Source organism: Phymastichus coffea, unplaced genomic scaffold (assembly GCF_024137745.1).
Source record: "Phymastichus coffea isolate CEN01 unplaced genomic scaffold, Cenicafe_Pcof_1.1 PCOF00010, whole genome shotgun sequence".
Lineage (NCBI taxonomy): Eukaryota > Metazoa > Arthropoda > Insecta > Hymenoptera > Eulophidae > Phymastichus > Phymastichus coffea.
In genome coordinates this window covers 16728-39235 of record NW_026706821.1, presented here as the reverse complement: position 1 = coordinate 39235, position 22508 = coordinate 16728, and positions in this window count along the sequence as shown.

The window sequence follows — 22508 nt, the reverse complement described above, 5'->3', positions numbered from 1 at the left end:
AAGTCCTCAAATTAGTCATCAAAATATACTCAAAAAAGTCCTCAAATTGGTCCTCGAAAAAGTCCTCACAAAAGTCCTTGAAAAAGTCCTCATATTATCCTCAATAAAGTCCCGATATTAGTCCACGAAAAATACTCCAAAAAAGTCCTCGAAAAAGTCCTCAAATTAGTCCTCATAAAACTCCAACAAGTCCTCGAAAACGTCCTAGAAAAAGTCCTCATATTGGTCCTCAAAAAAAACTTCAAAAAGTCCTCAAATAAGTCCACTGAAAAGTCCTTCAAAAAGTCCTCGAAAAAGTCCTCGAAAAAGTCCTAAAAAAAGTCCACAGAAACGTTCTCCAAAGAGTCCTCGAAAAAGTCCTTAAATTGGTCCTAAAAAAAGTCCTCCAAAAAATCCTCAACAAAGTCCACAGAAAACTCCTCGAAAAAGTCCTCGAAAAAGTCCTCCACAAAGTCCTCGCAAAAGTCCTCGAAAAAGTCCTCAGAAAATACTCCAAAAAGTCCTCAAAAAAGTCCTTAAATTAGTCCTATAAGTAGTCCTCAAAAAAGTCCTCGTAAAAGTCCTCGAAAATGTCCTCAGTTGAGTGCTTTAAAAAGTCCTCCAAAAAGTCATCATATTAGTTCTCAAAAAATATTCTAGAAAGTCCTCAAAAAAGAGCTCAGAAAAGTCGTCAGAAAAGTCCTCCAAAAAGTCCTCAAATTAGTCCACAGAAACGTCCTCCAAAGAGTCCTCGAAAAAGTAGACAAATTAGTCCTAAAAAAAGTCTTCAAAAAAGTCCTCAAAAAAGTCGTCAGAAAAGTCCTCCAAAAAGTCCTCAAATTAGTCCTCGAAAAATACTCCAAAAAGTACTCAAAACAGTCCTCAGAAAAGTCCTCAAAAAAGTCCTCAAATTAGTCCTCAAATTAGTCCTCGAAAAATACCCCAAAAAGTCCTCAAAAAAGTCTTCGACAAAGTCCTAAGAAAGGTCCTCAGAAAAGTCCTCAAAATGGTCCTCAAAAAGTCCTCAAAAAAGTCCTTGAAAAAGTCCTCGAAAAAGTCCTCAGAAAAGTCCTCAGAAAAGTCCTTAAATTGGTTCTAAAAAAAGTCCTCCAAAAAGTCCTCAAAAAAGTCCACAGAAAAGTCTACGAAAAAGTCCTCGAAAAAGTCTTCAAAATAGTCCTCGAAAAAGTCCTCGAATTAGTCCTCGAAAAATACTCCAAAAAGTACTCAAAAAAGTCCACAGAAAAGTACTCCAAAAAGTCCTCTAAAAATTCCACAGAGAAGTCCTCCAAAAAGTACTCGAAAAAGTCCTCCTTAAAGTCCTCGAAAAGTCCTCAAAAAAGTCCTCAAATTAGTCCTCAAAAAAGTGCTCGAAAAAATCCTCGGAAAAGTCCTCAAATTAGTCCTCAAAAACTCCAAAAAGTCCTCGAAAAAGTCCTCAAATTAGTCCTCGAATTAGTCCTCGAATTAGTCCTCGAAAAATACTCCAAAAAGTACTCAAAAAAGTCCTCAGAAAAGTCGTCAAAAAAGTCCTTAAATTAGTCCTCAAATTAGTCCTCGAAAAATACCCCAAAAAGTCCTCAAAAAAGTCCTCGACAAAGTCCTAAGAAAGGTCCTCAGAAAAGTCCTCAAAATGGTCCTCAAAAAGTCCTCAAAAAAGTCCTAAAAAAGTCCTCAAAAAAGTCCTTGAAAAAGTCCTCAGAAAAGTCCACAGAAAAGTCCACGAAAAAGTCCTCGAAAAAGTCTTCAAATAAGTCCTCGAAAAATTCCTCGAATTAGTCCTCGAAAAATACTCCAAAAAGTACTCAAAAAAGTCCACAGAAAAGTCCTCCAAAAAGTCCTCAAATTAGTCCTCGAAAAATACTCCAAAAAGTACTCAAAAAAGTCATCAGAATAGTCCTCAAAAAAGTCCTCGAAAAAGTCATCAGAAAAGTCTTCATAAAAGTCCTTAAATTGGTCCTAAAAAAAGTCCTCCAAAAAGTCTTAAAAAAATCCACAGAAAAGTCCTCCAAAAAGTCCTCTAAAAAGTCCACAGACAAGTCCTCCAAAAAGTCCTCGAAAAAGTCCTCCAAAAAGTCCTCGATAAGTCCTCAAAAAAGTCCTCAAATTAGTCCTCAAAAAAGTGCTCGAAAAAATCCTCGAAAAAGTCCTCAGAAAAGTCCTCCCAAAAGTCCTCGAAAAAGTCCTCAAATTAACCTCAAAAAAGTTGCGATATTAGTCCTCAAAAATGTCCTCGAAAAAGTCCTAAGAAAAGTCCTCCAAAAAGTCCTCGAAAAAGTCCTTAAATTATCCTCAAAAAAGTTGCGATATTAGTCCTCAAAAAATACCCCAAAAAGTCCTCAAAAAAGTCCTCGACAAAGTCCTAAGAAAGGTCCTCAGAAAAGTCCTCAAAATGGTCCTCGTTAAGTCCTCATAAAAGTCCTAAAAAAGTCCTCAAAAAAGTCCACACAAAAGTCCTAGAAAAAATCCTCGAAAAAGTTCTCAACAAAGTCCTCTCAAAAGTCCTCGAAAAAGTCCTCAGAAAATACTCCAAAAAGTCCTCAAAAAAGTCCACAGAAAGGTCCTCCAAAAAGTCCTCCAAAGAGTCCTCGAAAAAGTCGACAAATTAGTCCTAAAACAAATCCTCAAAAAAGTACTCAAAAAAGTCCTTAGAAAAGTCCCCAAAAAAGTCCTTGAAAAAGTCCTTGAAAAAGTCCCCAGAAAAGTCCTCAGAAAAGTCCTTAAATTGGTCCTAAAAAAAGTCCTCGAAAAAGTCCTCAGATGAGTCCTCAAAAAGGTCCTCGAAAAAGTCCTCAAATTAGTCATCAAAATATACTCAAAAAAGTCCTCAAATTGGTCCTCGAAAAAGTCCTCACAAAAGTCCTTGAAAAAGTCCTCATATTATCCTCAATAAAGTCCCGATATTAGTCCACGAAAAATACTCCAAAAAAGTCCTCGAAAAAGTCCTCAAATTAGTCCTCATAAAACTCCAACAAGTCCTCGAAAACGTCCTAGAAAAAGTCCTCATATTGGTCCTCAAAAAAAACTTCAAAAAGTCCTCAAATAAGTCCACTGAAAAGTCCTTCAAAAAGTCCTCGAAAAAGTCCTCGAAAAAGTCCTAAAAAAAGTCCACAGAAACGTTCTCCAAAGAGTCCTCGAAAAAGTCCTTAAATTGGTCCTAAAAAAAGTCCTCCAAAAAATCCTCAAAAAAGTCCACAGAAAACTCCTCGAAAAAGTCCTCGAAAAAGTCCTCCACAAAGTCCTCGCAAAAGTCCTCGAAAAAGTCCTCAGAAAATACTCCAAAAAGTCCTCAAAAAAGTCCTTAAATTAGTCCTCGAAGTAGTCCTCAAAAAAGTCCTCGTAAAAGTCCTCGAAAATGTCCTCAGTTGAGTGCTTTAAAAAGTCCTCCAAAAAGTCATCATATTAGTTCTCAAAAAATATTCTAGAAAGTCCTCAAAAAAGAGCTCAGAAAAGTCGTCAGAAAAGTCCTCCAAAAATTCCTCAAATTAGTCCACAGAAACGTCCTCCAAAGAGTCCTCGAAAAAGTAGACAAATTAGTCCTAAAAAAAGTCTTCAAAAAAGTCCTCAAAAAAGTCGTCAGAAAAGTCCTCCAAAAAGTCCTCAAATTAGTCCTCGAAAAATACTCCAAAAAGTACTCAAAACAGTCCTCAGAAAAGTCCTCAAAAAAGTCCTCAAATTAGTCCTCAAATTAGTCCTCGAAAAATACCCCAAAAAGTCCTCAAAAAAGTCTTCGACAAATTCCTAAGAAAGGTCCTCAGAAAAGTCCTCAAAATGGTCCTCAAATAGTCCTCAAAAAAGTCCTTGAAAAAGTCCTCGAAAAAGTCCTCAGAAAAGTCCTCAGAAAAGTCCTTAAATTGGTTCTAAAAAAAGTCCTCCAAAAAGTCCTCAAAAAAGTCCACAGAAAAGTCCACGAAAAAATCCTCGAAAAAGTCTTCAAAATAGTCCTCGAAAAAGTCCTCGAATTAGTCCTCGAAAAATACTCCAAAAAGTACTCAAAAAAGTCCACAGAAAAGTACTCCAAAAAGTCCTCTAAAAATTCCACAGAGAAGTCCTCCAAAAAGTACTCGAAAAAGTCCTCCTTAAAGTCCTCGAAAAGTCCTCAAAAAAGTCCTCAAATTAGTCCTCAAAAAAGTGCTCGAAAAAATCCTCGGAAAAGTCCTCAAATTAGTCCTCAAAAACTCCAAAAAGTCCTCGAAAAAGTCCTCAAATTAGTCCTCGAATTAGTCCTCGAATTAGTCCTCGAAAAATACTCCAAAAAGTACTCAAAAAAGTCCTCAGAAAAGTCGTCAAAAAAGTCCTTAAATTAGTCCTAAAATTAGTCCTCGAAAAATACCCCAAAAAGTCCTCAAAAAAGTCCTCGACAAAGTCCTAAGAAAGGTCCTCAGAAAAGTCCTCAAAATGGTCCTCAAAAAGTCCTCAAAAAAGTCCTAAAAAAGTCCTCAAAAAAGTCCTTGAAAAAGTCCTCAGAAAAGTCCACAGAAAAGTCCACGAAAAAGTCCTCGAAAAAGTCTTCAAATTAGTCCTCGAAAAATTCCTCGAATTAGTCCTCGAAAAATACTCCAAAAAGTACTCAAAAAAGTCCACAGAAAAGTCCTCCAAAAAGTCCTCAAATTAGTCCTCGAAAAATACTCCAAAAAGTACTCAAAAAAGTCATCAGAATAGTCCTCAAAAAAGTCCTCGAAAAAGTCATCAGAAAAGTCTTCATAAAAGTCCTTAAATTAGTCCTAAAAAAAGTCCTCCAAAAAGTCTTAAAAAAATCCTCAGAAAAGTCCTCCAAAAAGTCCTCTAAAAAGTCCACAGACAAGTCCTCCAAAAAGTCCTCGAAAAAGTCGTCAAAAAAGTCCTTAAATTAGTCCTCAAATTAGTCCTCGAAAAATACCCCAAAAAGTCCTCAAAAAAGTCCTCGACAAAGTCCTAAGAAAGGTCCTCAGAAAAGTCCTCAAAATGGTCCTCAAAAAGTCCTCAAAAAAGTCCTAAAAAAGTCCTCAAAAAAGTCCTTGAAAAAGTCCTCAAAAAAGTCCACAGAAAAGTCCACGAAAAAGTCCTCGAAAAAGTCTTCAAATTAGTCCTCGAAAAATTCCTCGAATTAGTCCTCGAAAAATACTCCAAAAAGTACTCAAAAAAGTCCACAGAAAAGTCCTCCAAAAAGTCCTCAAATTAGTCCTCGAAAAATACTCCAAAAAGTACTCAAAAAAGTCATCAGAATAGTCCTCAAAAAAGTCCTCGAAAAAGTCATCAGAAAAGTCTTCATAAAAGTCCTTAAATTGGTCCTAAAAAAAGTCCTCCAAAAAGTCTTAAAAAAATCCACAGAAAAGTCCTCCAAAAAGTCCTCTAAAAAGTCCACAGACAAGTCCTCCAAAAAGTCCTCGAAAAAGTCCTCCAAAAAGTCCTCGATAAGTCCTCAAAAAAGTGCTCAAATTAGTCCTCAAAAAAGTGCTCGAAAAAATCCTCGAAAAAGTCCTCAGAAAAGTCCTCCAAAAAGACCTCGAGAAAGTCCTCAAATTAGTCATCAAAATTTACTCAAAAAAGTCCTCAAATTGGTCCTCGAAAAAGTCCTCCCAAAAGTCCACGAAAAAGTCCTCAAATTAACCTCAAAAAAGTCGCGATATTAGTCCTCAAAAATGTCCTCGAAAAAGTCCTAAGAAAAGTCCTCCAAAAAGTCCTCGAAAAAGTCCTTAAATTATCCTCAAAAAAGTTGCGATATTAGTCCTCAAAAAATACCCCAAAAAGTCATCAAAAAAGTCCTCGACAAAGTCCTAAGAAAGGTCCTCAGAAAAGTCCTCAAAATGGTCCTCGTTAAGTCCTCATAAAAGTCCTAAAAAAGTCCTCAAAAAAGTCCACACAAAAGTCCTAGAAAAAATCCTCGAAAAAGTTCTCAACAAAGTCCTCTCAAAAGTCCTCGAAAAAGTCCTCAGAAAATACTCCAAAAAGTCCTCAAAAAAGTCCACAGAAAGGTCCTCCAAAAAGTCCTCCAAAGAGTCTTCGAAAAAGTCGACAAATTAGTCCTAAAACAAATCCTCAAAAAAGTACTCAAAAAATTCCTTAGAAAAGTCCCCAAAAAAGTCCTTGAAAAAGTCCTTGAAAAAGTCCTCAGAAAAGTCCTCAGAAAAGTCCTTAAATTGGTCCTAAAAAAAGTCCTCGAAAAAGTCCTCAGATGAGTCCTCAAAAAGGTCTTCGAAAAAGTCCTCAAATTAGTCATCAAAATATACTCAAAAAAGTCCTCAAATTGGTCCTCGAAAAAGTCCTCACAAAAGTCCTTGAAAAAGTCCTCATATTATCCTCAATAAAGTCCCGATATTAGTCCACGAAAAATACTCCAAAAAAGTCCTCGAAAAAGTCCTCAAATTAGTCCTCATAAAACTCCAACAAGTCCTCGAAAACGTCCTAGAAAAAGTCCTCATATTGGTCCTCAAAAAAAACTTCAAAAAGTCCTCAAATAAGTCCACTGAAAAGTCCTTCAAAAAGTCCTCGAAAAAGTCCTCGAAAAAGTCCTAAAAAAAGTCCACAGAAACGTTCTCCAAAGAGTCCTCGAAAAAGTCCTTAAATTGGTCCTAAAAAAAGTCCTCCAAAAAATCCTCAAAAAAGTCCACAGAAAACTCCTCGAAAAAGTCCTCGAAAAAGTCCTCCACAAAGTCCTCGCAAAAGTCCTCGAAAAAGTCCTCAGAAAATACTCCAAAAAGTCCTCAAAAAAGTCCTTAAATTAGTCCTCGAAGTAGTCCTCAAAAAAGTCCTCGTAAAAGTCCTCGAAAATGTCCTCAGTTGAGTGCTTTAAAAAGTCCTCTAAAAAGTCATCATATTAGTTCTCAAAAAATATTCTAGAAAGTCCTCAAAAAAGAGCTCAGAAAAGTCGTCAGAAAAGTCCTCCAAAAAGTCCTCAAATTAGTCCACAGAAACGTCCTCCAAAGAGTCCTCGAAAAAGTAGACAAATTAGTCCTAAAAAAAGTCTTCAAAAAAGTCCTCAAAAAAGTCGTCAGAAAAGTCCTCCAAAAAGTCCGCAAATTAGTCCTCGAAAAATACTCCAAAAAGTACTCAAAACAGTCCTCAGAAAAGTCCTCAAAAAAGTCCTCAAATTAGTCCTCAAATTAGTCCTCGAAAAATACCCCAAAAAGTCCGGAAAAAAATCTTCGACAAAGTCCTAAGAAAGGTCCTCAGAAAAGTCCTCAAAATGGTCCTCAAAATAGTCCTCGAAAAATACTCCAAAAAGTACTCAAAAAAGTCCTCAGAAAAGTCCTCGAAAAAGTCCTCGAAAAAGTCCTCAACAAAGTCCTCGCTAAAGTCCTCGAAAAAGTCCTCAGAAAATACTCCAAAAAGTCATCAGAAAAGCCTCAAATTAATCCTCGAAAAAGTCCTCCAAAAAGTACTCAAAAAAGTCCACAGAAAAGTACTCCAAAAAGTCCTCGAAAAAGTCCTCAGAAAAGTCTTCATAAAAGTCCTTAAATTGGTCCTAAAAAAAGTCCTCCAAAAAGTCCTCAAAAAAGTCCACAGAAAAGTCCTCCAAAAAGGCCTCTAAAAAGTCCACAGACAAGTCCTCCAAAAAGTACTCGAAAAAGTCCTCCAAAAAGTCCTCGAAAAGTCCTCAAAAAAGTCCTCAAATTAGTCCTCAAAAAAGTGCTCGAAAAAATCCTCGGAAAAGTCCTCAAATTAGTCCTCAAAAACTTCCAACAAGTCCACAGAAAAGTCCTCCAAAAAGTCCTCAAATTAGTCCTCGAAAAATACTCCAAAAAGTACTCAAAAAAGTCCTCAGAAAAGTCCTCCAAAAAGTCCTCAGATTAGTCCTCGAAAAATACTTCAAAAAGTACTCAAAAAAGTCCACAGAAAAGTCCTCGAAAAAGTCCTCGAAAAAGTCCTCAACAAAGTCCTCGCTAAAGTCCTCGAAAAAGTCCTCAGAAAATACTCCAAAAAGTCCTCAACAAAGTCCACAGAAAGGTCCTCCAAAAAGTCCTCTAAAAAGTCCACAGACAAGTCCTCCAAAAAGTCCTCGATAAGTCCTCAAAAAAGTCCTCGAAAAAGTCCTCAAATTGTTCCTCAAAAAAGGCCTCCAAAAAGTCCTCAAAAAAGTCCACTGAAAAGTCCTCGAAAAAGTCCTCCAAAAAGTCCTCAAAAAAGTCCTCGAAAAAGTCTTCAAATTAGTCCTCGAAAAAGTCCTCGAATTAGTCCTCGAAAAATACTCCAAAAAGTACTCAAAAAAGTCCACAGAAAAGTCCTCCAAAAAGTCCTCAAATTAGTCCACGAAAAATACTCCAAAAAGTACACAAAAAAGTCCTCAGAAAAGTCCTCAAAAAAGTCCTCGAATAAGTCCTCAGAAAAGTCTTCATAAAAGTCCTTAAATTGGTCCTAAAAAAAGTCCTCCAAAAAGTCCCCAAAAAAGTCTACAGAAAAGTCCTCCAAAAAGTCCTCTAAAAAGTCCACAGACAAGTCCTCCAAAAAGTCCTCGATAAGTCCTCAAAAAAGTCCTCGAGAAAGTCCTCAAATTAGTCATCAAAATTTACTCAAAAAAGTCCACAGAAAAGTCCTCCAAAAAGTCCTCAAATTAGTCCACGAAAAATACTCCAAAAAGTACACAAAAAAGTCCTCAGAAAAGTCCTCAAAAAAGTCCTCGAATAAGTCCTCAGAAAAGTCTTCATAAAAGTCCTTAAATTGGTCCTAAAAAAAGTCCTCCAAAAAGTCCCCAAAAAAGTCTACAGAAAAGTCCTCCAAAAAGTCCTCTAAAAAGTCCACAGACAAGTCCTCCAAAAAGTCCTCGATAAGTCCTCAAAAAAGTCCTCGAGAAAGTCCTCAAATTAGTCATCAAAATTTACTCAAAAAAGTCCTCAAATTGGTCCTCGAAAAAGTCCTCCCAAAAGTCCTCGAAAAAGTCCTCAAATTAACCTCAAAAAAGTCGCGATATTAGTCCTCAAAAATGTCCTAGAAAAAGTCCTAAGAAAAGTCCTCCAAAAAGTCCTCAAATTAGTCCTCGAAAAATACTCCAAAAAGTACTCAAAATGTCCTAAGAAAAGTCCTCAAAAAAGTCCTTGAAAAAGTCCTCGAAAAAGTCCTCGAATTAGTCCTCGAATTAGTCCTCGAAAAATACTCCAAAAAGTACTCAAAAAAGTCTTCAAATTAGTCCTCGAAAAAGTCCTCAAAAAAGTCCTCAAAAAAAACCTCCAAATAGTCCTCGAAAAAGTCCTCAGAAAATACTCCAAAAAGTCATCAGAAAAGCCTCAAATTATCCTCGAAAAAGTCCTCCAAAAAGTTCTCAAAAAAGTCCACAGAAACGTCCTCCAAAGAGTCCTCGAAAAAGTAGACAAATTAGTCCTAAAAAAAGTCCTCAAAAAAGTCCTCAAAAAATTCGTCAGAAAAGTCCTCCAAAAAGTCCTCAGATTAGTCCCCGAAAAATACTCCAAAAAGTACTCAAAAAAGTCCACAGTAAAGTCCTCGAAAAAGTCCTCAAATTAGTCCTCAAATTAGTCCTCGAAAAATACTCGAAAAAGTACTCAAAAAAGTGCTCGAAAAAATCCTCGAAAAAGTCCTCAGAAAAGTCCTCCAAAAAGACCTCGAGAAAGTCCTCAAATTAGTCATCAAAATTTACTCAAAAAAGTCCTCAAATTGGTCCTCGAAAAAGTCCTCCCAAAAGTCCTCGAAAAAGTCCTCAAATTAACCTCAAAAAAGTCGCGATATTAGTCCTCAAAAATGTCCTCGAAAAAGTCCTAAGAAAAGTCCTCCAAAAAGTCCTCAAAAAAGTCTTCAAATTAGTCCTCGAAAAATTCCTCGAATTAGTCCTCGAAAAATACTCCAAAAAGTACTCAAAAAAGTCCACAGAAAAGTCCTCCAAAAAGTCCTCAAATTAGTCCTCGAAAAATACTCCAAAAAGTACTCAAAAAAGTCCTCAGAAAAGTCCTCAAAAAAGTCCTCGAATAAGTCCTCAGAAAAGTCTTCATAAAAGTCCTTAAATTGGTCCTAAAAAAAGTCCTCCAAAAAGTCCTCAAAATAGTCCACAGAAAAGTCCTCCAAAAAGTCCTCTAAAAAGTGCACAGACAAGTCCTCCAAAAAGTCCTCGATAAGTCCTCAAAAAAGTCCTCGAGAAAGTCCTCAAATTAGTCATCAAAATTTACTCAAAAAAGTCCTCAAATTGGTCCTCGAAAAAGTCCTCCCAAAAGTCCTCGAAAAAGTCCTCAAATTAACATCAAAAAGTCGCGATATTAGTCCTCAAAAATGTCCTAGAAAAAGTCCTAAGAAAAGTCCTCCAAAAAGTCCTCAAATTAGTCCTCGAAAAATACTCCAAAAAGTACTCAAAATGTCCTAAGAAAAGTCCTCAAAAAAGTCCTTGAAAAAGTCCTCGAAAAAGTCCTCGAATTAGTCCTCGAATTAGTCCTCGAAAAATACTCCAAAAAGTACTCAAAAAAGTCTTCAAATTAGTCCTCGAAAAAGTCCTCAAAAAAGTCCTCAAAAAAGACCTCCAAATAGTCCTCGAAAAAGTCCTCAGAAAATACTCCAAAAAGTCATCAGAAAAGCCTCAAATTAATCCTCGAAAAAGTCCTCCAAAAAGTTCTCAAAAAAGTCCACAGAAACGTCCTCCAAAGAGTCCTCGAAAAAGTAGACAAATTAGTCCTAAAAAAAGTCCTCAAAAAAGTCCTCAAAAAATTCGTCAGAAAAGTCCTCCAAAAAGTCCTCAGATTAGTCCTCGAAAAATACTTCAAAAAGTACTCAAAAAAGTCCACAGAAAAGTCCTCGAAAAAGTCCTCGAAAAAGTCCTCAACAAAGTCCTCGCTAAAGTCCTCGAAAAAGTCCTCAGAAAATACTCCAAAAAGTCCTCAACAAAGTCCACAGAAAGGTCCTCCAAAAAGTCCTCAAATTAGTCCTCGAAAAATACTCCAAAAAGTACTCAAAAAAGTCCTCAGAAAAGTCCTCAAAAAAGTCCTCAAATTAGTCCTCAAATTAGTCCTCGAAAAATACTCGAAAAAGTACTCAAAAAAGTCCTCACAAAAGTCCTCAAAAAAGTCCTCGAAAAAGTCCTCAAATTGTTCCTCAAAAAAGGCCTCCAAAAAGTCCTCAAAAAAGTCCACTGAAAAGTCCTCGAAAAAGTCCTCCAAAAAGTCCTCAAAAAAGTCCTCGAAAAAGTCTTCAAATTAGTCCTCGAAAAAGTCCTCGAATTAGTCCTCGAAAAATACTCCAAAAAGTACTCAAAAAAGTCCACAGAAAAGTCCTCCAAAAAGTCCTCAAATTAGTCCTCGAAAAATACTCCAAAAAGTACTCAAAAAAGTCCTCAGAAAAGTCCTCCAAAAAGTCCTCAGATTAGTCCTCGAAAAATACTTCAAAAAGTACTCAAAAAAGTCCACAGAAAAGTCCTCGAAAAAGTCCTCGAAAAAGTCCTCAACAAAGTCCTCGCTAAAGTCCTCGAAAAAGTCCTCAGAAAATACTCCAAAAAGTCCTCAACAAAGTCCACAGAAAGGTCCTCCAAAAAGTCCTCAAATTAGTCCTCGAAAAATACTCCAAAAAGTACTCAAAAAAGTCCTCAGAAAAGTCCTCAAAAAAGTCCTTAAATTAGTCCTCAAATTAGTCCTCGAAAAATACCCCAAAAAGTCCTCAAAAAAGTCCTCGACAAAGTCCTAAGAAAGGTCCTCAGAAAAGTCCTCAAAATGGTCCTCAAAAAGTCCTCAAAAAAGTCCTCAAAAAAGTCCACAGAAAAGTCCTCCAAAAAGGCCTCTAAAAAGTCCACAGACAAGTCCTCCAAAAAGTACTCGAAAAAGTCCTCCAAAAAGTCCTCGAAAAGTCCTCAAAAAAGTCCTCAAATTAGTCCTCAAAAAAGTGCTCGAAAAAATCCTCGGAAAAGTCCTCAAATTAGTCCTCAAAAACTTCCAACAAGTCCTCGAAAACGTCATAGAAAAAGTCCTCATATTAGTCCACAAAAAAAACTCCAAAAAGTCCTCGCTAAAGTCCTCAAATTAGTCCTCGAATTAGTCCTCAAAAATGTCCTCGAAAAAGTCCTAAGAAAAGTCCTCCAAAAAGTCCACAGAAAAGTCCACGAAAAAGTCCTCGAAAAAGTCTTCAAATTAGTCCTCGAAAAAGTCCTCGAATTAGTCCTCGAAAAATACTCCAAAAAGTACTCAAAAAAGTCCACAGAAAAGTCCTCCAAAAAGTCCTCAAATTAGTCCACGAAAAATACTCCAAAAAGTACTCAAAAAAGTCCTCAGAAAAGTCCTCAAAAAAGTCCTCGAATAAGTCCTCAGAAAAGTCTTCATAAAAGTCCTTAAATTGGTCCTAAAAAAAGTCCTCCAAAAAGTCCTCAAAAAAGTCCACAGAAAAGTCCTCCAAAAAGTCCTCTAAAAAGTCCACAGACAAGTCCTGCAAAAAGTCCTCGATAAGTCCTCAAAAAAGTCCTCGAGAAAGTCCTCAAATTAGTCATCAAAATTTACTCAAAAAAGTCCTCAAATTGGTCCTCGAAAAAGTCCTCCCAAAAGTTTTCGAAAAAGTCCTCAAATTAACCTCAAAAAAGTCGCGATATTAGTCCTCAAAAATGTCCTAGAAAAAGTCCTAAGAAAAGTCCTCCAAAAAGTCCTCAAATTAGTCCTCGAAAAATACTCCAAAAAGTACTCAAAAAAGTCCTCAGAAAAGTCCTCAAAAAAGTCCTTGAAAAAGTCCTCGACAAAGTCCTCAGAAAAGTGCTCAAAAAAGTCCTTCAAAAAGTCATGAATTTAGTTATCAAAAAATACTCTAGAAAGTCCTCAAAAAATTCCACAGAAAAGTCCTCCAAAAAGTCCTCGAAAAAGTCCTCAGAAAAGTCTTCATAAAAGTCCTAAAAAAAGTCCTCTAAAAAGTCCTCAAAAAAGTCCACAGAAAAGTCCTCCAAAAAGTCCTCTAAAAAGTCCACAGACAAGTCCTCCAAAAAGTACTCGAAAAAGTCCTCCAAAAAGTCCTCGAAAAGTCCTCAAAAAAGTCCTCAAATTAGTCCTCAAAAAAGTGCTCGAAAAAATCCTCGGAAAAGTCCTCAAAATGGTCCTCAAAAAGTCCTCAAAAAAGTCCTTGAAAAAGTCCTCGAAAAAGTCCTCAGAATAGTCCTCAGAAAAGTCCTTAAATTGGTTCTAAAAAAAGTCCTCCAAAAAGTCCTCAAAAAAGTCCACAGAAAAGTCCACGAAAAAGTCCTCGAAAAAGTCTTCAAAATAGTCCTCGAAAAAGTCCTCGAATTAGTCCTCGAAAAATACTCCAAAAAGTACTCAAAAAAGTCCACAGAAAAGTACTCCAAAAAGTCCTCGAAAAAGTCCTCAGAAAAGTCTTCATAAAAGTCCTTAAATTGGTCCTAAAAAAAGTCCTCCAAAAAGTCCTCAAAAAAGTCCACAGAAAAGTCCTCCAAAAAGGCCTCTAAAAAGTCCACAGACAAGTCCTCCAAAAAGTACTCGAAAAAGTCCTCCAAAAAGTCCTCGAAAAGTCCTCAAAAAAGTCCTCAAATTAGTCCTCAAAAAAGTGCTCGAAAAAATCCTCGGAAAAGTCCTCAAATTAGTCCTCAAAAACTTCCAACAAGTCCTCGAAAAAGTCCTCAAATTAGTCCTCGAATTAGTCCTCGAATTAGTCCTCGAAAAATACTCCAAAAAGTACTCAAAAAAGTCCTCAGAAAAGTCGTCAAAAAAGTCCTTAAATTAGTCCTCAAATTAGTCCTCGAAAAATACCCCAAAAAGTCCTCAAAAAAGTCCTCGACAAAGTCCTAAGAAAGGTCCTCAGAAAAGTCCTCAAAATGGTCCTCAAAAAGTCCTCAAAAAAGTCCTAAAAAAGTCCTCAAAAAAGTCCTTGAAAAAGTCCTCAGAAAAGTCCACAGAAAAGTCCACGAAAAAGTCCTCGAAAAAGTCTTCAAATTAGTCCTCGAAAAAGTCCTCGAATTATTCCTCGAAAAATACTCCAAAAAGTACTCAAAAAAGTCCACAGAAAAGTCCTCCAAAAAGTCCTCAAATTAGTCCTCGAAAAATACTCCAAAAAGTACTCAAAAAAGTCCTCAGAAAAGTCCTCAAAAAAGTCCTCGAATAAGTCCTCAGGAAAGTCTTCATAAAAGTCCTTAAATTGGTCCTAAAAAAAGTCCTCCAAAAAGTCCTCAAAAAAGTCCACAGAAAAGTCCTCCAAAAAGTCCTCTAAAAAGTGCACAGACAAGTCCTCCAAAAAGTCCTCGATAAGTCCTCAAAAAAGTCCTCGAGAAAGTCCTCAAATTAGTCATCAAAATTTACTCAAAAAAGTCCTCAAATTGGTCCTCGAAAAAGTCCTCCCAAAAGTTTTCGAAAAAGTCCTCAAATTAACCTCAAAAAAGTCGCGATATTAGTCCTCAAAAATGTCCTAGAAAAAGTCCTAAGAAAAGTACTCAAAAAAGTCTTCAAATTAGTCCTCGAAAAAGTCCTCAAAAAAGTCCTCAAAAAAGACCTCCAAATAGTCCTCGAAAAAGTCCTCAGAAAATACTCCAAAAAGTCATCAGAAAAGCCTCAAATTAATCCTCGAAAAAGTCCTCCAAAAAGTTCTCAAAAAAGTCCACAGAAACGTCCTCCAAAGAGTCCTCGAAAAAGTAGACAAATTAGTCCTAAAAAAAGTCCTCAAAAAAGTCCTCAAAAAATTCGTCAGAAAAGTCCTCCAAAAAGTCCTCAGATTAGTCCTCGAAAAATACTCCAAAAAGTACTCAAAAAAGTCCACAGAAAAGTCCTCGAAAAAGTCCTCGAAAAAGTCCTCAACAAAGTCCTCGCTAAAGTCCTCGAAAAAGTCCTCAGAAAATACTCCAAAAAGTACTCAAAAAAGTCCACAGAAAAGTCCTCCAAAAAGTCCTCAAATTAGTCCTCGAAAAATACTCCAAAAAGTCCTCAGAAAAGTCCTCAAAAAAGTCCTTAAATTAGTCCTCAAATTAGTCCTCGAAAAATACCCCAAAAAGTCTTCAAAAAAGTCCTCGACAAAGTCCTAAGAAAGGTCCTCAGAAAAGTCCTCAAAATGGTCCTCAAAAAGTCCTCAAAAAAGTCCTAAAAAAGTCCTCAAAAAAGTCCTTGAAAAAGTCCTCAGAAAAGTCCACAGAAAAGTCCACGAAAAAGTCCTCGAAAAAGTCTTCAAATTAGTCCTCGAAAAAGTCCTCGAATTATTCCTCGAAAAATACTCCAAAAAGTACTCAAAAAAGTCCACAGAAAAGTCCTCGAAAAAGTCCTCGAAAAAGTCCTCAACAAAGTCCTCGCTAAAGTCCTCGAAAAAGTCCTCAGAAAATACTCCAAAAAGTACTCAAAAAAGTCCACAGAAAAGTCCTCCAAAAAGTCCTCAAATTAGTTCTCGAAAAATACTCCAAAAAGTCCTCAGAAAAGTCCTCAAAAAAGTCCTTAAATTAGTCCTCAAATTAGTCCTCGAAAAATACCCCAAAAAGTCCTCAAAAAAGTCCTCGACAAAGTCCTAAGAAAGGTCCTCAGAAAAGTCCTCAAAATGGTCCTCAAAAAGTCCTCAAAAAAGTCCTAAAAAAGTCCTCAAAAAAGTCCTTGAAAAAGTCCTCAGAAAAGTCCACAGAAAAGTCCACGAAAAAGTCCTCGAAAAAGTCTTCAAATTAGTCCTCGAAAAAGTCCTCGAATTATTCCTCGAAAAATACTCCAAAAAGTACTCAAAAAAGTCCACAGAAAAGTCCTCCAAAAAGTCCTCAAATTAGTCCTCGAAAAATACTCCAAAAAGTACTCAAAAAAGTCCTCAGAAAAGTCCTCAAAAAAGTCCACGAATAAGTCCTCAGGAAAGTCTTCATAAAAGTCCTTAAATTGGTCCTAAAAAAAGTCCTCCAAAAAGTCCTCAAAAAAGTCCACAGAAAAGTCCTCCAAAAAGTCCTCTAAAAAGTGCACAGAAAAGTCCTCCAAAAAGTCCTCGATAAGTCCTCAAAAAAGTCCTCGAGAAAGTCCTCAATTTAGTCATCAAAATTTACTCAAAAAAGTCCTCAAATTGGTCCTCGAAAAAGTCCTCCCAAAAGTCCTCGAAAAAGTCCTCAAATTAAACTCAAAAAAGTCGCGATATTAGTCCTCAAAAATGTCCTAGAAAAAGTCCTAAGAAAAGTCCTCCAAAAAGTCCTCAAATTAGTCCTCGAAAAATACTCCAAAAAGTACTCAAAATGTCCTAAGAAAAGTCCTCAAAAAAGTCCTTGAAAAAGTCCTCAAAAAAGTCCTTGAAAAAGTCCTCGAAAAAGTCCTCAGAAAAGTCCTCAGAAAAGTCCTTAAATTGGTTCTAAAAAAAGTCCTCCAAAAAGTCCTCAAAAAAGTCCACAGAAAAGTCCACGAAAAAGTCCTCGAAAAAGTCTTCAAATTAGTCCTCGAAAAAGTCCTCAAATTAGTCCTCGAATTAGTCCTCAAAAATGTCCTCGAAAAAGTCCTAAGAAAAGTCCTCCAAAAAGTCCTCATATTAGTCCTCGAAAAATACTCCAAAAAGTACTCAAAAAAGTCCTCAGAAAAGTCCCTAAAAAGTCCTTGAAAAAGTCCTCGAAAAAGTCCTCAGAAAAGTGCTCAAAAAAGTCCTCCAAAAAGTCATGAAATTAGTTATCCAAAAATACTCTAGAAAGTCCTCAAAAAATTGCTCAGAAATGTCCTCCAAAAAATCCTCATATTAGTCTTCGAAAAATACTCCAAAAAGTACTCAAAATGTCCTAAGAAAAGTCCTCAAAAAAGTCCTTGAAAAAGTCCTCAAAAAAGTCCTTGAAAAAGTCCTCGAAAAAGTCCTCAGAAAAGTCCTCAGAAAAGTCCTTAAATTGGTTCTAAAAAAAGTCCTCCAAAAAGTCCTCAAAAAAGTCCACAGAAAAGTCCACGAAAAAGTCCTCGAAAAAGTCTTCAAATTAGTCCTCGAAAAAGTCCTCAAATTAGTCCTCGAATTAGTCCTCAAAAATGTCCTCGAAAAAGTCCTAAGAAAAGTCCTCCAAAAAGTCCTCATATTAGTCCTCGAAAAATACTCCAAAAAGTACTCAAAAAAGTCCTCAGAAAAGTCCCTAAAAAGTCCTTGAAAAAGTCCTCGAAAAAGTCCTCAGAAAAGTGCTCAAAAAAGTCCTCCAAAAAGTCATGAAATTAGTTATCCAAAAATACTCTAGAAAGTCCTCAAAAAATTCCACAGAAAAGTCCTCCAAAGAGTCCTCGAAAAAGTAGACAAATTAGTCCTAAAAAAATCCTCAAAAAAGTCCTCAAAAAAGTCGTCAGAAAAGTCCTCCAAAAAGTCCTCAAATTAGTCCTCGAAAAATACTCCAAAAAGTACTCAAAAAAGTCCACAGAAAAGTCCTCGAAAAAGTCCTCGAAAAAGTCCTCAACAAAGTCCTCGCTAAAGTCCTCGAAAAAGTCCTCAGAAAATACTCCAAAAAGACCTCAACAAAGTCCACAGAAAGGTCCTCCAAAAAGTCCTCAAATTAGTCCTCGAAAAATACTCCAAAAAGTACTCAAAAAAGTCCTCACAAAAGTCCTCAAAAAAGTCCTCAAATTAGTCCTCGAATTAGTCCTCGAAAAATACCCCATAAACTCCTCAAAAAAGTCCTCGACAAAGTCCTAAGAAAGGTCCTCAGAAAAGTCCTCAAAATGGTCCTCAAAAAGTCCTCAAAAAAGTCCTAAAAAAGGCCTCAAAAAAGTCCTTGAAAAAGTCCTCGAAAAAGTCCTCAGAAAAGTCCTCAGAAAAGTCCTTAAATTGGTTCTAAAAAAAGTCCTCCAAAAAATCCTCAAAAAAGTCCACAGAAAAGTCCACGAAAAAGTCCTCGAAAAAGTCTTCAAATTAGTCCTCGAAAAAGTCCTCAAATTAGTCCTCGAATTAGTCCTCAAAAATGTCCTCGAAAAAGTCCTAAGAAAAGTCCTCCAAAAAGTCCTCATATTAGTCCTCGAAAAATACTCCAAAAAGTACTCAAAATAGTCTTGAAATTAGTCCTCGAAAAAGTCCTCGAATTAGTCCTCGAAAAATACTCCAACAAGTACTCAAAAAGTCCTAAGAAAAATCCTCGGAAAAGTCCTCAAATTAGTCCTCAAAAACTTCCAACAAGTCCTCGAAAACGTCATAGAAAAAGTCCTCGAAAAAGTCCTCAGAAAAGTGCTCAAAAAAGTCCTCCAAAAAGTCATGAAATTAGTTATCAAAAAATACTCTAGAAAGTCCTCAAAAAATTCCACAGAAAAGTCCTCCAAAAAGTCCTCGAAAAAGTCCTCAGAAAAGTCTTCATAAAAGTCCTTAAATTGGTCCTAAAAAAAGTCCTCTAAAAAGTCCTCAAAAAAGTCCACAGAAAAGTCCTCCAAAAAGTCCTCTAAAAAGTCCACAGACAAGTCCTCCAAAAAGTACTCGAAAAAGTCCTCCAAAAAGTCCTCGAAAAGTCCTCAAAAAAGTCCTCAAATTAGTCCTCAAAAAAGTGCTCGAAAAAATCCTCGGAAAAGTCCTCAAAATGGTCCTCAAAAAGTCCTCAAAAAAGTCCTTGAAAAAGTCCTCGAAAAAGTCCTCAGAATAGTCCTCAGAAAAGTCCTTAAATTGGTTCTAAAAAAAGTCCTCCAAAAAGTCCTCAAAAAAGTCCACAGAAAAGTCCACGAAAAAGTCCTCGAAAAAGTCTTCAAAATAGTCCTCGAAAAAGTCCTCGAATTAGTCCTCGAAAAATACTCCAAAAAGTACTCAAAAAAGTCCACAGAAAAGTACTCCAAAAAGTCCTCGAAAAAGTCCTCAGAAAAGTCTTCATAAAAGTCCTTAAATTGGTCCTAAAAAAAGTCCTCCAAAAAGTCCTCAAAAAAGTCCACAGAAAAGTCCTCCAAAAAGGCCTCTAAAAAGTCCACAGACAAGTCCTCCAAAAAGTACTCGAAAAAGTCCTCCAAAAAGTCCTTGAAAAGTCCTCAAAAAAGTCCTCAAATTAGTCCTCAAAAAAGTGCTCGAAAAAATCCTCGGAAAAGTCCTCAAATTAGTCCTCAAAAACTTCCAACAAGTCCTCGAAAAAGTCCTCAAATTAGTCCTCGAATTAGTCCTCGAATTAGTCCTCGAAAAATACTCCAAAAAGTACTCAAAAAAGTCCTCAGAAAAGTCGTCAAAAAAGTCCTTAAATTAGTCCTCAAATTAGTCCTCGAAAAATACCCCAAAAAGTCCTCAAAAAAGTCCTCGACAAAGTCCTAAGAAAGGTCCTCAGAAAAGTCCTCAAAATGGTCCTCAAAAAGTCCTCAAAAAAGTCCTAAAAAAGTCCTCAAAAAAGTCCTTGAAAAAGTCCTCAGAAAAGTCCACAGAAAAGTCCACGAAAAAGTCCTCGAAAAAGTCTTCAAATTAGTCCTCGAAAAAGTCCTCGAATTATTCCTCGAAAAATACTCCAAAAAGTACTCAAAAAAGTCCACAGAAAAGTCCTCCAAAAAGTCCTCAAATTAGTCCTCGAAAAATACTCCAAAAAGTACTCAAAAAAGTCCTCAGAAAAGTCCTCAAAAAAGTCCTCGAATAAGTCCTCAGGAAAGTCTTCATAAAAGTCCTTAAATTGGTCCTAAAAAAAGTCCTCCAAAAAGTCCTCAAAAAAGTCCACAGAAAAGTGCTCCAAAAAGTCCTCTAAAAAGTGCACAGACAAGTCCTCCAAAAAGTCCTCGATAAGTCCTCAAAAAAGTCCTCGAGAAAGTCCTCAAATTAGTCATCAAAATTTACTCAAAAAAGTCCTCAAATTGGTCCTCGAAAAAGTCCTCCCAAAAGTTTTCGAAAAAGTCCTCAAATTAACCTCCAAAAAGTCGCGATATTAGTCCTCAAAAATGTCCTAGAAAAAGTCCTAAGAAAAGTCCTCCAAAAAGTCCTCAAATTAGTCCTCGAAAAATACTCCAAAAAGTACTCAAAATGTCCTAAGAAAAGTCCTCAAAAAAGTCCTTGAAAAAGTCCTCGAAAAAGTCCTCGAATTAGTCCTCGAATTAGTCCTCGAAAAATACTCCAAAAAGTACTCAAAAAAGTCTTCAAATTAGTCCTCGAAAAAGTCCTCAAAAAAGTCCTCAAAAAAGACCTCCAAATAGTCCTCGAAAAAGTCCTCAGAAAATACTCCAAAAAGTCATCAGAAAAGCCTCAAATTAATCCTCGAAAAAGTCCTCCAAAAAGTTCTCAAAAAAGTCCACAGAAACGTCCTCCAAAGAGTCCTCGAAAAAGTAGACAAATTAGTCCTAAAAAAAGTCCTCAAAAAAGTCCTCAAAAAATTCGTCAGAAAAGTCCTCCAAAAAGTCCTCAGATTAGTCCTCGAAAATACTCCAAAAAGTACTCAAAAAAGTCCTCAGAAAAGTCCTCAAAAAAGTCCTTGAAAAAGTCCTCGAAAAAGTCCTCAGAAAAGTGCTCAAAAAAGTCCTCCAAAAAGTCATGAAATTAGTTATCAAAAAATACTCTAGAAAGTCCTCAAAAAATTCCACAGAAAAGTCCTCCAAAAAGTCCTCGAAAAAGTCCTCAGAAAAGTCTTCATAAAAGTCCTTAAATTGGTCCTAAAAAAAGTCCTCTAAAAAGTCCTCAAAAAAGTCCACAGAAAAGTCCTCCAAAAAGTCCTCTAAAAAGTCCACAGACAAGTCCTCCAAAAAGTACTCGAAAAAGTCCTCCAAAAAGTCCTCGAAAAGTCCTCAAAAAAGTCCTCAAATTAGTCCTCAAAAAAGTGCTCGAAAAATCCTCGAAAAGTCCTCAAAATGGTCCTCAAAAAGTCCTCAAAAAAGTCCTTGAAAAAGTCCTCGAAAAAGTCCTCAGAATAGTCCTCAGAAAAGTCCTTAAATTGGTTCTAAAAAAAGTCCTCCAAAAAGTCCTCAAAAAAGTCCACAGAAAAGTCCACGAAAAAGTCCTCGAAAAGTCTTCAAAATAGTCCTCGAAAAAGTCCTCGAATTAGTCCTCGAAAAATACTCCAAAAAGTACTCAAAAAAGTCCACAGAAAAGTACTCCAAAAAGTCCTCGAAAAAGTCCTCAGAAAAGTCTTCATAAAAGTCCTTAAATTGGTCCTAAAAAAAGTCCTCCAAAAAGTCCTCAAAAAAGTCCACAGAAAAGTCCTCCAAAAAGGCCTCTAAAAAGTCCACAGACAAGTCCTCCAAAAAGTACTCGAAAAAGTCCTCCAAAAAGTCCTTGAAAAGTCCTCAAAAAAGTCCTCAAATTAGTCCTCAAAAAAGTGCTCGAAAAAATCCTCGGAAAAGTCCTCAAATTAGTCCTCAAAAACTTCCAACAAGTCCTCGAAAAAGTCCTCAAATTAGTCCTCGAATTAGTCCTCGAATTAGTCCTCGAAAAATACTCCAAAAAGTACTCAAAAAAGTCCTCAGAAAAGTCCTAAGAAAGGTCCTCAGAAAAGTCCTCAAAATGGTCCTCAAAAAGTCCTCAAAAAAGTCCTAAAAAAGGCCTCAAAAAAGTCCTTGAAAAAGTCCTCGAAAAAGTCCTCAGAAAAGTCCTCAGAAAAGTCCTTAAATTGGTTCTAAAAAAGTCCTCCAAAAAGTCCTCAAAAAAGTCCACAGAAAAGTCCACGAAAAAGTCCTCGAAAAAGTCTTCAAATTAGTCCTCGAAAAAGTCCTCAAATTAGTCCTCGAATTAGTCCTCAAAAATGTCCTCGAAAAAGTCCTAAGAAAAGTCCTCCAAAAAGTCCTCATATTAGTCCTCGAAAAATACTCCAAAAAGTACTCAAAATAGTCTTGAAATTAGTCCTCGAAAAAGTCCTCGAATTAGTCCTCGAAAAATACTCCAACAAGTACTCAAAAAGTCCTAAGAAAAATCCTCGGAAAAGTCCTCAAATTAGTCCTCAAAAACTTCCAACAAGTCCTCGAAAACGTCATAGAAAAAGTCCTCATATTAGTCCACAAAAAAAACTCCAAAAAGTCAAGTCCTCGCTAAAGTCCTCAAATTAGTCCTCGAATTAGTCCTCAAAAATGACCTCGAAAAAGTCCTAAGAAAAGTCCTCCAAAAAGTCCTCATATTAGTCCTCGAAAAATACTCCAAAAAGTACTCAAAAAAGTCCTCAGAAAAGTCCTCAAAAAAGTCCTTGAAAAAGTCCTCGAAAAAGTCCTCAGAAAAGTGCTCAAAAAAGTCCTCCAAAAAGTCATGAAATTAGTTATCAAAAAATACTCTAGAAAGTCCTCAAAAAATTCCACAGAAAAGTCCTCCAAAAAGTCCTCGAAAAAGTCCTCAGAAAAGTCTTCATAAAAGTCCTTAAATTGGTCCTAAAAAAAGTCCTCTAAAAAGTCCTCAAAAAAGTCCACAGAAAAGTCCTCCAAAAAGTCCTCTAAAAAGTCCACAGACAAGTCCTCCAAAAAGTACTCGAAAAAGTCCTCCAAAAAGTCCTCGAAAAGTCCTCAAAAAAGTCCTCAAATTAGTCCTCAAAAAAGTGCTCGAAAAAATCCTCGGAAAAGTCCTCAAAATGGTCCTCAAAAAGTCCTCAAAAAAGTCCTTGAAAAAGTCCTCGAAAAAGTCCTCAGAATAGTCCTCAGAAAAGTCCTTAAATTGGTTCTAAAAAAAGTCCTCCAAAAAGTCCTCAAAAAAGTCCACAGAAAAGTCCACGAAAAAGTCCTCGAAAAAGTCTTCAAAATAGTCCTCGAAAAAGTCCTCGAATTAGTCCTCGAAAAATACTCCAAAAAGTACTCAAAAAAGTCCACAGAAAAGTACTCCAAAAAGTCCTCGAAAAA